Here is a 15,839-nt window from a genome sequence, read left to right on the forward strand (position 1 = left end):
AGTGGGCACACAACAGGATGCGCAGCATGAATATAAACAATAGGATGGATAGTTGGTATTTCATTACGGGAAAAACTAGAGCGCAGGACTGACGAGACACGAAGGTGCGCTCGTTTGCGTCGTCTTGCACTACAGATTTTCCAACAAGGTCTATAAGTGATCACTGAAGCCGGTTCACTTCAAAGAGAGGAGAAAGTCTTCCATACGCACTGCCGTACAAACTTGAGGAGCACCAATACATTTCTGGGGGCATAGTACTTATGAGATTCCAATGCTTGCCGCTGCTATAGTTGACGAATCGAGATTCTTCAAAGCTAGTACCACTCCCAAGATGCCTACCGAGTAAACGTACTCTATTTGAGGACAGGGAAAGTAGAGCTCTGAAAAAAAGTGGGGTTAAGCATGGCACAGCTCATGGTACAAGTAGCAACATCGGCAGTACATGTCATATGGCCTGTCAGGCCTTCACCCGCAATTGCAGCATATGCTTTAAAGTTTTCAAGCGACGCTTTCTTTTCCCATTCCTACATCTGAGTTGGATCTGCAGAATATTGAAATTACAAAGTCGATTATCGCATTTATGATTATTGTAGAGCCTGATTACTGATGGATTACATTATCTGGTCTCTTCCAGACTAAAAGTTTGTTGCCAATACATTGCCAATAAAAAATATACCATATGTCCCATAATTTCTATGTTGAATTGTTCTGTGTGGTCATATGATTTTTTGAATATGCACGCATATGAATTTTTTCAAAGGAAATGTATAGCCTAACTGCGAAGCTTCAAATGTGCGCGAAACTTCGCTCTATCACCTTTCTCTCTATTTTCACTCCTATACACCCTTGTCCCACTGCGGTATAGCAAACGTTACGTGCGTCTGGTTAACCTCCCTGTCTTTCCTCTCTTCTATTTCTCTCTCTCTCTCTACACAATAACGGCTGGTATACACTGCAAGAACAACGCAGCCTTGAAGTTTGCTCAAAATTGTGTACATTTGCAACCTTTATGAAGAAAGAGAAATGTACGAAAATGATAGTCCCCATTCCAAGGGATGCTAGCAAGGCTGACGTAGATAAAGAAGGTAATAAGAGCATATGCGATGGCGGGTTATGTTTCCTGTCAAGCAAAGGCTGCTTTCTTTACGCCAGTAAGTTATACAATGCGTTTCTCGTTGCATAGGTTAAAACGTATTGCCCCAATGAAAGCTCATCTTTCAACAATAAAATGTGCAATCATTATTGAGATTTCACACCGTACTTTACGTCCAACAAAATTTTTCCTTTCATTTGAGTAGCAGATCAAGTACAAAATAGCACATTGAATCCAACTTCAAAAATAAATAAATAAACTCATTGATGCTTAATTATTCGGGAGAAAAATAATGCGCCTCTGTTTTTGGGAATTGCGCTATAAAAAAAAAAAAAAGCTGCTGGTCGGGGCAGATGTTTAGTGAAGTGAAGTGAATCTTGTTTATTAAGTAAACAATGTGAACCAATACATATTACAAACTATATACAGACTATACGCAACACAGATCGCAAGCTTGTGACTACGCTTGAAGTACATGTTGGAGAAAAAAACTCCTAAGTATAGCACACTAATAATTTTATAACATGAGCGATTTATTATGTTCCTTATTTCTGGCAGAAAAGGAAATGAATGCTTATTGAAAACACAAAGCAATGTGGTTCCAGCTATTTTTCTGACGAGTGGTCGTGAACATTCATGACGTAGTAGTGTACGCTTAGAAAACGAGGCAATACGGTCAATGAATCTGTACCATGTCATCAGCACCTCCACGTAGTGGTCCTCCATGGCCACAGACAACCAGTAACGAAGTACAACGTAAACGCTGTGCATATAAAGAGCTGTTACCAAGAAATTCACATTCTGCAACAGATCCAGCAACGTGAAAGGCACATCAAGAAAATACGACCACCGTTCTCCCTATAATTAGATCAGAAATAAGTGACATCTTAAAACACACATCTGCCCACAGTAGTCGAAGGAAATTGTTCAGTGGAACTGATAAGGCTTCGAATATTTGTTATATTTATCCCCTTGTTGAAATCATTCTGCGAATAGATCTCATAAGACGTCTCACAACGCGTTTTCACCGGCTGCGACGGGGTACAACGGACACAAAGAAGCTTTTTTATATTGTATTGGCCACGACGAGTACCCTCAGTGAAAATATGGCAGTACGGGGGAGGACCTTCAACATATTGTTTTAGAATTCCACTAACATTTTGAACGAATAAACTGACTGGTGTCTAAACGGATCAGGCTTGATTACCGGTCGACTTGTCTGAATAAACTGCTGGGACTGTGGCCAACGCTGCTTTTCAGAAACGTGCGTTTGCTGGTCTTCAGAATTTTTGGAGGTCACTCAACTGTGGATAAATACTAGGATAAAAGTCCACGTACATTTTTGCTTCAGTGAAAATGACATTGTATGTACTCGTATAGGCAATGTATATCTGTGTGACATTGTGTGCACTTTTCTCTCTTGTGGCATTTTGCATATATGTACTATACAAGCGGTGTTTGTAACATTTTAGGCTGTGTTTCTCCTTTGTAAACTTTCGTGCTGTGCGGACTAGTCGAAATATTATTTTTGATGTGTGTTTTTCTACCTTTGTGATGTTGTGTGACATGAGATGCACACAACATCTGGGTATCATGGGTCTAACATCTGGTTACAAGGGTCTAACTTCCATGAGACCCTGTAAAAAAGTGTGGTCGCACCATCAATTGGCACTAACATCTCTTTATTTATTAACGTCAATAAAAAAATATAAGCATTCTTTGACTCTATTTGCGACGCGATGGCGCTAGTCTAATTTGTGTGTACATCTGTGATCTAACTCTTACTCTCCAATGGATCTGGACACCTCTGTATGGTGAAATCAGTCCTGGAAAGGCAACTGCTACGACCGCGCTTGAATACGGAATTCTCGGCCAGTTGGTGTTCAATGAAAACGAAAAATAGTGGGACACACCACGGACTGAGAAAGATGCCCATTCGTTGGGTTTATTGAGAAAATTGCTGGTGTAAAGGTGTTGCAACTAATAGTAACTTTATTTTTGTTTTGTTTTGTTTACTTTTGCAATTTTTTATACTTTGTGTATGCTTGTGCGTGTGTGATATACATGCGTGTGCTATATGGGGCAAGTTGTAGCCAAAATTGTTTCCTGAGATCATTATCATCATCATCAGTGTATATTTATGTCCACTGCAGGACAAGTGCAACAGCCACACCAAACCGCGCTTGAATCGCAGGCATACACGGAGCACATGCCCGTATATGCGCTATAATAATTTTCCACGTCACCTGGCACACAAGCTATCTTTAACTGAGTGGAACACTCCAAATATAAGGCGCACCAGGCTACACGAACTGAACCCTTCGCTCCAACTCCGACCTCCACCCGGGATTCACCGTGAAGCATCGCTTCTATACCGGCTGTGGTTGGGAATGGCTTTCACGAAGGCGTAGTGTACTTTGGTCGGAATCACCGAAAGTGCTACGTGTGACGTCAGCGGCAGCGAAGAGAACATCGAACATTTATTGTGTCACTGCGATCGATTTCAGTCAGAAATACAAACATTATCGAACGCATTGCGACTACTGGACGATTGGCCGTTATCCGTGCAGGTGTTACTTGAAGACCGTCCCCATCGCTCGTCGGCCCTCAAAGCTGTCAAGGCACTGTTGTCTTTCTTGAGGGCGACTGAGCTATGTGAACGCCTTTGAATTGCTCAGGCCCTCCGCGTGCGTGCGCGAGCACACCGTGTCCTTCTTCGCCGCCTCCTCTCTCTATCTCATCTTTCTATTCCCTCTTTCCCATCCCCCAGAGTAGGGCAGCCAACCAGACGCATTTCTGGTTAACATTCCTGCCTTCTCTCTTTCTCTCCTTCTCCTTCTCCTCCTTCCATGCCCTGTAAAAATTCACCGCGTGCCCACGTGCGGCTTTGTTCATGCGCCACAGGCTGTTGGGTTCGGCGTTGACTGCAGGTTCCATCTCCCACCGCAGTCAACCACCAGTTGTTGCGACTCGTGTCCGAGCGGTCATTACGAGTGTGCGTGGCTGGCGATGTGCCAGGCGCCGAGTGATCATGAGGTCCGGTGCAAAAATGATATGCAAAAAAATTGTTTATTTACAGCATATACATTTTGAGAGTTTCTATGTACGAGCATGAAAGAGCGCACCTTCAGGGCACTGAAGGTCGGCTCTTTAGCACTTCATCCCCCCGCCCCCACCTCCTCTTCTCTCGTAGGGGAAATTCACTGTTATTCTCCTCGGCCAATCACAACCGGCAAACTGTTCGCCAAATCCCGCCCCTGACTTTGCACCGCTGCGCCGGATTCAGCCTACAAGGTTGCGCAAACGCCCCCGCATACGGGGAAACGGCGTGGCCCTTTGGGAACCTCAACTTTGTGTCGTTCCCACGGAAATTCTTCACGTTGGTCCCTTGCAAGTTTTAGAGGTCTTTCCATGACGATCATCTTGACAGGGCCAGGAGACGGGCCTTCGCAGTAAATATCGTTTCCACCAAGGGTGGCGTTATCGTCGTCTGGAAGGGGGGGCACTTTTGTTTGACTGCCACAGTTTATACCATGACAGAAATGAGCGATGTTGCCGTTTAACGACGCACGAGACCAATGACCCATTGCAGCCTGCGGTCTCAGAATTAGTCTCGCCCATACGCCGAAGATACCAAACATAATTCCTTGTCGATTAGTCTGAGGTGACGCTGATCTAGTCGCCAGCTTCCCGGCCTGGCAAAGACGAGGAATGTGAATGGCTTGCCATCGCTGCAGGTTTTCCGGTGCAGCATCCTTTGTCGAGAAGAGCCACCGGGCACAACATTGTTAAACGCCAATCGTAACAAAGCATAGATTTTTCTACCGAAGGTCGTGGGCGCTGCAAACGCGTTCCTTGCAGGTACCCTAGTTACTAGCGTAATGCGCTTACTCGCCTTGTCGTGGCTCGTCTTGTGTCTATCGCAAATGTCAAGCGCGCTGTGCTTATGTCCTTGTCCTTCAATTTTTTTTCTCGGCTGTTTCTTGTGCCATTTGCGCGAGCACTGTTTCGCCGGTGGCTGGAACTGCACGTCGGATTCGCTGAGCCTCAGAACGCCTCCTTTTGCCAGTAACATCTTTCAGGGGCTTTTCAACGGCACTTCGGCAGCGCTTTCAAAGCTCTAAAACCAGGTGGCACCAAACTGTTTGTCTGTAAACAGTTCCGAAAGCATGTGTATGTACACCCAGTACAAGAAAAAATACAGCACAAGGGTCGTTTGGCAACTTCAAAACTTGACGCAGAATATCCATTAGCATCCTAAGAATGTAAAAATAAACCAACCTTTCAAAGCCGTAGGTACTGTGCTCAGAGACTCAAAGACGATACTGAGAGCGCGTGGCGGGCGGTACTTATTGCGCCGATGGCGAGCTATGGGGACATCGAGATCATGTGTTTTAGTATAGGATGAGCGCGAGAGCGTTTGTGATGCATGATGGCCGCATTTCGTCTCCCAGGCGACCAGCCAGCGATCACCGGTGGTAATCGCCGAGCGCGGCCGCGCGCGTCATACCTTGGAGGTAATCTGCGCTGGGGTTGGAAAGCTACCCGAGATAGCTGAGGGCTTCGTGTGCGCCGTGTTCTCGCGCACCTAGTTCGCGTTGAAGCGAGAGGCAGCACGAAGGGAATTTCGGTTGCCGCTGCTGTCACTCTTCATCACGCCAACGTTCTCACAGCGAGCGTCCGTGGTCATCGAGTCAGATGCATTCACGGTTGCTTGTGTGCGCATTGCACCGTGCTTATTAATTATTTTGTAAGCGAATATTTACAGCAGTTTATAGAGCTGATGAAGTTACTAACCTTACCACGCATATCTTTCTAATAATTTGATGTCGCAATAAATATTTCACCGCGAAACTGCGATTTTTTGCGCATTGTAATAATCTTGAATTTAATGCAGGTATAACCACTCTATCTTTCTCGCGCCGTTTTTTTCTTTCATCCACCCGCCTCATCGCTCTCTCTCCTAGGGCCTTGCAATCCCTCCTCGCCTTCCCGATGCGGAGCAGGATGTGAACATTATATATATACAGGGTGTTTCAGCGAACACTTTCAAAATTTATTTAAGGTTACCTGTGGCAGATAGCCTAATTCTTGTTAATGAGTTGGTCTACTCGAAGAGGCGGACATTACTTGCACAAAAAATTGAAATGCATAATCGACTAATTAACAAAAATTTACTAATCAAGTTTTTAACTAATAACCTGATGGCCCATATTGCAATTTACAAATTGTAGCCGTGGAGTTCGCAAGGCGGATCCACTTGGAATGAATTCTCGAGATGGCACCAGTTTCGATATAATAATTCCCGAACTTTGCGGAGAAATGCATTGGCGTTCCAGTTAATTTTGTGCTTCAATGCATAAAGCGACGTTTTGTTAAGAACCTAACTGGAACGCCAATGCATTTCTCCGCAAAGTTCGGGAATTAATATCTTGAAAGTGGTATCACCCCGAGAATTCGTTCCAAGTGGATGCGCCTTGCGAACTCCTCGGCTACAATTTGTAAATTGCAATATGGGCGATCAGGTTATTAGTTAAAAACTTAATTAGTAAATTTCTGTTAATTATTCGATTATGCATTTCAATTTCTTGTGCAAGTAATGTCCGCCTCTTCGAGTAGACCAGCTCATGAACTAGAATTGTGCTATCTGCCACAGGCAACCGTTAAGAATTTTTGAAAGTGTTCGCTGAAACACCCTGTATATATATATATATATATATATATATATATATATATATATATATACAGGCCGTCAAACATTTTAGCGTTTCATCAAAGGAATTTATCTCCCTATTCTCTCTCGCAAGCGCAAAGACAAAGAATTGGCGCGGAACACCCACCGCCTTCTATTTATAGTTTCATTCAAGTCTCAAGATGCCTTTGAAGACCTCGTTGAAGAAACAAAGTTATGCACTTCCCACGCACTGTGGGATTCAATGTGATGCGAAGCACTTTGCAAGTAGCTGGCTATGCAGGACTGTTTCAGGTTCTTTGAAGTGTTACCAAAGAGGACCAACGTGTTTGCTCATGACAATCAGTTGTGCGCCTGACGCGAGCGTCTGTGTGACGACAGTTTACGACGCGCCGATTGGTGTGTTCTACGTATGTAATAATTTGGCGCAAGCGAGTGAAATACGGATTGTGACGTCGTCTGCGAAGATCTAAATGTTATACAAACATGCGTAGCACGTACATATGTCTAGTCATGTGGGGTATGTTAGCATTTTGTACTGCTGCGAAGAAACGTTAAAACCCGTTCGACATGGCTCATTGGCGAAGACATTACGATGTGACAGCATCTAAGCTGTTACGAGGAAAGAACTGAGAAATGTGGGCCGATCCCAAAAGCGGGGAAGTTTAACGCAGACCTTCAAATCGATAGCTGTGTCGAGAGAAGAATGCCAGAAATTGGCACTTGATGCACATGCCAAATGTTCTAGAAGAGCAGTATTATAGTGGGCTTTGACAAATGATAAGTGTGCGTGCGATGGTGGGCTAATTAAACAAATCGATCGTGGCTTTATGGTTAGAGCAACGGCAGCTGCGCTGTGAGGCAGGTTTCCGATCCCAATGCCGGCCATACATTTCTTTTTATTGAACAAGGCCAAACTAGGTGAGACAAAACTATATTACTACAATGTCCCAGGAATGAGGCCAAGTATGCTTCGCATTAACATAGGCCCAGCTGCAACTTTCACGTTTGCGTGTAGTCCTTGACCTGCAGGACTTTTCATGGTACCGCACAGAGTACTCGAACACGACTGTAGTAAGCTACAGCCCCACCCATTGTATGAGTAGTCTATCTATGGACAGTAGCTACTCACCAAAACAGAGTGGTCCAAATCAGCTGGAATTTTTTATTGGCTTTTTTTTCTATACCCTTCACCGATTATACTACGTGCCCAAAGACACGGTTGGGGGTCCTCTACATGAGACGAATTTATTCTTTCTTGTAGTTCAGACATACCATGTCCCAGCGATTCAGCGGGCGTGCCAGCATTTCGGACCTGCTGTTACTTGTATGATCATTAACCAAGCGTAATAGCGTCTACCCAGGACAAAGCGCAATTATGAGGGGCGTGTTCTGTCTATCACCCTGCTGTGAATCGCGCCACCTACTAGCCGAGCGCACGTAATCTTCATTGAACTGCGAATCACAGTAAACATGAGTTTCTGCGCCCTCCAGTTGTACCTTGCGCGACTGGATATAAATTATTTTATCCGGGAAAAGGTAAGGGTGCGTTTGGAAGCGGTGTATTATTGTTACCTAAACAGGCAGTGGCAAGACGTTGCAGTGAAGTACATAAGTGCGAAGTGGCACTGCCTGTTCTGCAAGCGGGAAACGCGTTTCTCCGAAAGGTATTTAAGAATCACGAGGAAGCACTTTACGGTGGGATTCTATTCCCCTTATGCCCTTTCCCCAGCAGAGGGTAGCCAGCCGGCCTGAGAACTGGCTAACCTCCCTCTCTTTTCGTTTATTCCTCCTCCTCCATAGAGGCCCACCATGGAGCGCCGGTTGATACGGTCTTCGAACCAGAAGGCGATGAAGGTGAAACTGAAGTTCCTTCTGTCAAGCGATCTATCCCGTTATACGTAGTGGCACGGGAGGGGCATTTATTTTTCTAACGCTTTCTAGCATTCTATTTTCTTCTTCTTTTCTTTTGCCTCACTTTAACGTATGTCAGGCGATCTAGGTGTACGACTCTGACACTCCCGCGGCCTGTAATGTGTGTCCGTACATATGCGTTTTTTATCTCTATCTCTCTCTTTCTTTGCGTGTACTCTTTTTAACTTTCGTCCCCCCTTACCCCTTCCTGTGTTCAGAGTCCCAAATTGAATGTTTATCTTCCAGTTAACCTCTCAGCCTTTCGTATGAATTATCTTTCTCTATATAAAAATTAGAACAAATCAATTAAGGAGAAAACACGTCTCTGGGACACTCATATGGTAGTTGATGGGGTAATAGAGGTATCTTTTAACTCATATGGCACTGTTAATGTTGCTATTTTTAAAGAATATACCTTCTGCGCATGCAACTCATCTGTGAGGGGAGTTCATGACTGACTAACTGAGTGACTGACAAGTTGAACGTTCGAAAGCAACATAAATGTTTTTATAACCGAAATAATTTTTACACCGAGGAATTCATTTTTGTGGTCCTATAAAAACCCCAAACACGAGTGTTTTTTTTTTTTTCCTCCTTCATCGCAACGCGGCTGCCATGTGTGTAAATGGAACCCGTTCAGTAGCCGAACGTTATAGTCACAGCTGAGTCACCTCGGTGGGTAGATTTTCTACTGTATAACAACTACGCGTAATGACGCGCACCTTGTTGCTTGATTTCAGAGTGGGTATTTTGCCTGGTCACTGCCTGTGCCATGACAAAGGACAGGAAGTGAAGATCTGGCACGCAGGGCACAAAGTGATATACCTGTAGGAAGTAAGAGGTCACAGTTATGCGTGCCGTTGGCACCAATGCATAGCGCATAGTGAATTATAGATAAATTTGGTTTAGCGATTAGTAGAAAGAAATGACAGTGCTTGAACATAGCTATTCCCATGTTAATTAGTCCAGCTATGTCCTTTCAGGAGTAAGCGCCGGACAACACAACTGCTAGTTGCTTCGCTGATAGAGAAGGGAGAAAGGAAGGAGAGGCGGAAAGCTAGGGAAGTCATCCAGACAGTCGTCCGGTTCGCTACCCAACACAAGGATTACGCTGAGAACAGTTAGCATACCTGCCTTATTTGCCTGTGTTGGCACTGATGGACTTGGCTTGCAACCTCATGCTTCATATATAACGGTACCGAATGATCTCTCAGCGTCAATATGCGCTAATATTTCTGCCGCAGAATGAACTGGCTATTCCAAAAGTCATGACTAAATATATGGTAATCATCTAGGTTAAATTAGCAAGAGTCTAGTGGAAAGCCGCTTCTTAAAAGAACGGCTTCGCAGTTCAAGAAACATTCGTACTTTTCTGTGCGATTTTTTGTAGGCCTGGAGCAGATGATTGTTCATCGGTGTGCCTTAAGCAAGTGGAGAGAGGACGCTGGCGTGTTAGTGTCCTGGTACGTTCCGTAAAGTACAAGTTTTGTAATAAGCTATTCTGAAATTCGTTTCATGAGGTGAACGCTTCCTCCAGTTTAAGCAACAGAAAGTGAAAAAGCCTGTCAGAATATTGTCTCCCTTTCTCTCCCTCTCTCTATTTCATTTACTTTGAATTTTGTTCATCTGTACTTTACTCAGTTTTTTTTTTCTAACCACATTTTCCTAGAACACACAGGTACTCTTCATCTCCTGGCCGCAGTCTTCTCTCTTGCTCATTTATTTTATGTTTTCTTGTACGTTTGCGTAGAAAAATAGGAATGCTAATGCTTTCGTGAGCTTTTTACATGAGTATCCTCTTTTCCGCTGTGAGCACTGTTTATTAATGATTCCTTCAGCAGGTGGTTTCGCGAATACGGAGCCTCGGAGATGGACGAGCAGCGTCACAACTTCCTTTCATGCTACCGAACATTAAGACATGTTTCCTACGTAACGACATTCGTAATGCTAGTGCTTCCCTAATGCGCTCTGCGCTGGATCAGTGACTGCGAGTGTTTAAGCCATGCACTTTAGCGTCTCCGGCGCGCATTGTTAGCTATGATATGCGAGCGTTTCGTCTCCGAGCGAACTGTGCTTTCTGAACGATGCACTGCATCAGTTCCTCAAGTGCCCCATTCGCATATACGCACCGTCATATACCATTTGGAGACGAGGGAACGCTGCCCGGGATGTTCTTTTTCCTCCTTCGTGGGGGTAATTGGCGGAAAGCGTACGACTTCTCCTAAGCTGGGACGAACGGCGACGTGGCTGCCCGTTCATTATGTAAGACAGTTACTGCGTCGGAAACAGCAGAAATATTACGTAGAGTGAACGGCGAAATAGATAAAAAAAGAAATGGCTCGAGACGAACCCTTATGCGGCAGCTCCTGTATCCCCTGAGAGAGCCGTGGGGAAGAAGCGTTCGTTCATTCTAAAGGAGGAACGCACTGGCCGAGGCTTAGGCGGCTAATTGCGGGATTTCGTTGTCTTAGCTTTACCGCGTCTCATATATTATATGGGACCAACGGTGAGCCGCCCAAGCCGAATGGCGCGAGTAGCCTGTTTTGTGGGCTAAGGCGCACGACTTAATGATTCGGTGGAGGCTGCATCATTTAAAAGCTGTATAACGTGTTCTTTAAATGTTAAGGAGCAGAATATATTCGCCTGCTTTTTCTCAAGTATCAGTATGAACCAACTGGCCCAGCAAGGAGCACTTCTACAGCAGAATATAGTTTGCGGGTTTTATAGCCCTGATTTTGTCCCTTAGATTGCAGCCGGTGACATAGCTCGTGTTGTCAGCTCGGTTTAGTATTGATTATGTGGCGTGCTTTAGCGCCTCCCTCAATTATATGATGTGATCTTTAAGAAGAACACTCGATGTAATATACAACAGAAACTTTCTTTTATTGTCTAGCTTTCTTGTCGGCGGTCAATGGGGCAATACCGCTAAGTAAAGCAAAAACGAAAATGAGCTCTGTCAAGAGCTATATTGTTGCAAAGCCATCTCAGCTGCCCAAAAAACGTTTTGGTCACATCGCGTTTCAAAGTTAGCCTTCGCTCAAGTAATCTATAAATGGAGACGTCCAAGGGCAGTGCTTAGGCGTGCCGAGAGCAAAGGTGTGGAGATTTGATCGAGTCATCTAATACTCAAAAACCGCGTGGAAGAATCAGCGGTATTCCTATATGCAGCTTAAACGCAATGCTAAGTTCATTCACGACACAAAAAACTAATCTTTCATAAATCTCCTCTATGACGTATAAGATTACATAAGATTACGATAGAGTACATAAGATTTTAAAAAGGATACCAATTCCCTATATTGGTTATTTGGGGAAGAATACGGAGGATCATTAGTTAGATGTCTATTGTGGAACAGCTTTAAGAATTGGCTATCAGGTCGGTTTCTTTAGTTATTTACAACTTTTAAGAAGACGCGCAGGATATATCAGTTTCCTAGTACACTAAGTCGTAGGTGAATATTGCAAAACATATAGACCTAACTGTCCTGTAATCCCTATTGTTGTTCCTACAGTGCGTTGGATAAAAAAAAATTTAAGGAATACCCCCAGTGCCATAAAAACTAAGTCATACTTCACTCAGTTCACGTCACTCATGTCGCGATTCCAGCACAAAGCTCGCAAATAGAAACGTAAGGTTGGCGGAAGAAAGAACAAGCATTTGTGTTTGTTCTTGTTTCGCTAACCTCACGTTTCGCTTTCCAAACTTCGGTGTCTTGCGCTGCAATCACGCCATGCATTTAGACAAGCTCGCCCAAGTCACTGTTCGAATTCATGTCACTCACTGTCTTCTCCACCCTTCACAGGAGGCGTTGTCTCTTAACGAGGAACGAGTCTTTTGGGCAGCCTACATTGAAGCGTTACCACAACTGGCCGTGTTCATAAGGCGAGGTATTGCCGAAGCATATGTTCGCAACACTTTAAAAACTCTCTGCGGCCGAAGTTATTTTTTCCGTCCGTACTTTTCTTGCGAAGTGTGTGCAAGATAGTTATAAAGGTCCTAATCGTTAATAGGTACATCCAATTCATGGTCAAGATAATCTAGACGTTCAACATTAACCACTTGAGTTTTATTGCACACTCCAGGCGCATTTCTGCCATTGGCGTCGGCGTGATGATGTTCCCAATAGAGCACTGCACGGGCTCTGGCTTACCCGAAAGCCCGGGCCCGGCCCGGCCCGTGGGACGGGCCGGGCCGGGTAGAGCAGTTTTATCACGGCCTCCGGCCGGGCTCGGGTTTTTTGACGCGGGCCCGGGCCGGGCCCAGGCCGGGCTCGGGCTTTCTGGTGGTGTGCATGTAACGTGCAGTGAGTTATTCTCGGGCGTCTCAACTCTGAAAAACATGTATTTTCCGGTCTCGGGCCGGGTTCGGGCGGGTTTCGAGCCGGGCTTGGGCCGGGCTCGGGCCTAAGGTAAAAGGCCACGGGCCGGGCCGGGCCCTGGTCTCGCCATAAAAGTTTTGATCGGGCTCGGGCGGGCAGCCCAACGTAAAAACGGGCCCGGGCCGGGCCCGGGCTGAAAAAATCGGCCCGTGCAGTGCTCTAGTTCCGTATAATGTGCAAGGGCGATAACTTCGCTGCCACGCGCCGTATGCTGTATTCGCGAGTGAAAACATACGAGGATGAGCTGACGATGGCTGATCAATCTAGCGCACGCAAGGGAGGAAAGCAGTGAGTAAGCGCGTCGTCTTCCGTGGCGCGCAAGGCACCGTGGGGAGGGAGGAAGGAAGAGGGGTGTTTTACTCCGGCGGCGGCTAAGTATGGCGCGGCAGCGCGGGCCCTAACTTCAAAGCAATCTGCAATGGAGAGAGAGTGCGCCGAGTGCTGAGAGGTTCGTGTGCGCTGTGTTCTCGCCGAATTCGCGTTGAAGCGAGAGGCAGCGAGAGAAAGCGAGAAGTCAATTCGCTCGCTGCTGGCGCAGTGCTTTCTCACTCCAGCGTTTTGACAGTGAGTGTGCGCCGGCATCGAGTGAGCTAGATGTTCATGTTTTCTTGTGCGTGCGTGACACCATGCATGCTAATTTAGTTAGTAAGCGAATGTTTACAAGTTTATACGGCCAATGAAACTAATATCCTTACTTGAAATAGTTCTATTAATTTGCTATCCCGATCGATGCTTCGCCTTTCGAGAAAAACTGCGACTTCTTTTGTTCACATAATCAGAATAGCTTCGAAATAGGGTCACACCAAATTGCCAGTAGAGGGTAAGTGTTTGAAAGCCATAGTCGTTAACATGGGCCGAATATCCCAATATTGCATATGAGCCCAAAAACCCGAAATATTAACTAGCACAAGGGCACTGTTAATGTTATGCGGGGCACAACGTGTTGCGTAGACACCCATAAGCATAATTACTTGTCGGAGGATTCTGCCGATAATTTTTCTGAGCTTTCGACATTTATTTCTGTTCCCATCCATGTGATCCTAACTGCCAAGATCAGCGAAGCGTGCCATTTAGTCCTCTGCAGCGGTAAGTGACTAATAGCACATGTCCCGTGCTCTTTATGACCTCAATATACTTGAGTTCTCGGTGTTACAGCACGCGTGTATTTATCTTTACCGGTAATATAGCCACGTGCTGCAGACGTCGGTTCCGTACGAAATGCCTTAGGTAGTACATTATGATTAAAAAAGTAATATTGCTGATGATGCTCGTGCCAAGCCACGATCGTGTTACTAAGGCGTAAAATTACACATCGTTCTTCAGCAAGAGGAAGCATGCTTGGTTCAGAGAACCAAGAAGCACCGGGTGCCCGAAACAGGAAATTAAACCCGCCTTGCAACACGCCTCGTCAAAGGCAGTTTTATTTTTTCTTGCACGTGGCTCCTCCTTCAATGAGTTCATCGAAGCACATCGGACCGTGCAATGGCAGGCCTGGTGCAGCACTTGCATAGCCGTGTATCCGCGAAGAACGCTTTGTTAACGGAATGAGTTCCACGCTCGGAAAGCCACAATTTGTAATAAAGTGTCAAAATGGTATCGGCAAAAATATATGTGTGCGTGTGGGGTAGGGGTAGAGTTAAGGGGCACACCACAATGGTAAAGGTGAAACCCAAACAGGCTCCTCTGAGTGAGAATACTGGAGTGGAAAAAAACTGCGTTCAGATTTGCTGAAGTTTCTTTCGTAAGTGTCGTCCCCCATTTTCCGTCATCGCGATCGCTGTGTCGTTAATTAACGGAAATTGCCATCTTGAGCGGCGACCACCCGAACATCGGCCAATGAGTAAAGGACCTTACGTAATGAAAGCTTTGTGACTACGGATCCTTATCCTGGTTTGCATTTTTTTTTAGATGAACCGCCTTTTAGAACGCACTGCACAATGGTAAAGCTGAAACCCAAACAGGGTCCTCTGAATGAGAATATTGTAGTGGAATAAAAAGTGGGTTCAGATTTACTAAAGTTTATTCGTAAGCGTCGTCTCCCATTGGCCATCGCCGCTATCATTGCGCCGTTATATAACGGAGATTGCTATCGTGAGCGGCACTGCCAGTAAACCGGCCAATGATAAAATGCCTTTATGTAATGGAAGCTGTGTGGCAGCGGATCCTTAACCTGTTTTCTCTTTTTAGATGAACCGGCGTTTTTGAACAGATTTATCTGTGTAATTCTGTTCGATGCTTACACTGGTCGACCAGTGTATACGGCCATCGGCTGCATACTTTATTTTTCTGCTATTTATCTACGGCTCTCCTCCGCATTAGCGTAGCCAAGCGCACGTCCTTCAGCTCAATCCTGTAATGCCCAACGTATCATATGCTATGCTGTTTTGATGCCTTAACATTCTGGTTTAAGCACTGGAAACCTTACGCGTAGCCTTAAGTAGTGTTTTCAGTACCATTGAGTAAGTCTCCAGTTGTAGATAGGACAGCAGACTAATTACTAGTCAATTAATTATTATAATAATAGAGTTAATAATCGACTAGCATTTCTTTGTTCTTCTTTGTTTGTTTGTTTGTTTTTGTACAAGCGTACTCTTTATAACCAGAAATGAAGATGAGCAAGTTCAATTAAATTTCCTTGGTGTGGAAATGTTACAGCGTTAGGATCCACGCGCTCGCGTTCTTATAATTTGTGCTTGTGTTCCTGCAATCGCACATAAGACCACCACCCGACCTGAGTAGTCACTCTGTCACCTGAGCAAAC

At 45.1% G+C, this 15,839-nt stretch overlaps 1 protein-coding gene across 7 annotated transcripts in view; it reads left to right on the forward strand.

Moving 5' to 3' along the window:
• Nucleotides 1–15,839, forward strand: part of LOC119456428 (sex peptide receptor) — a 441,000-nt gene that overhangs the window by 127,607 nt on the left and 297,554 nt on the right. The window lies entirely within an intron of this gene.

The sequence above is a fragment of the Dermacentor silvarum genome, chromosome 6 (genome assembly GCF_013339745.2).
Source record: "Dermacentor silvarum isolate Dsil-2018 chromosome 6, BIME_Dsil_1.4, whole genome shotgun sequence".
Classification (NCBI taxonomy): Eukaryota; Metazoa; Arthropoda; class Arachnida; order Ixodida; family Ixodidae; genus Dermacentor; species Dermacentor silvarum.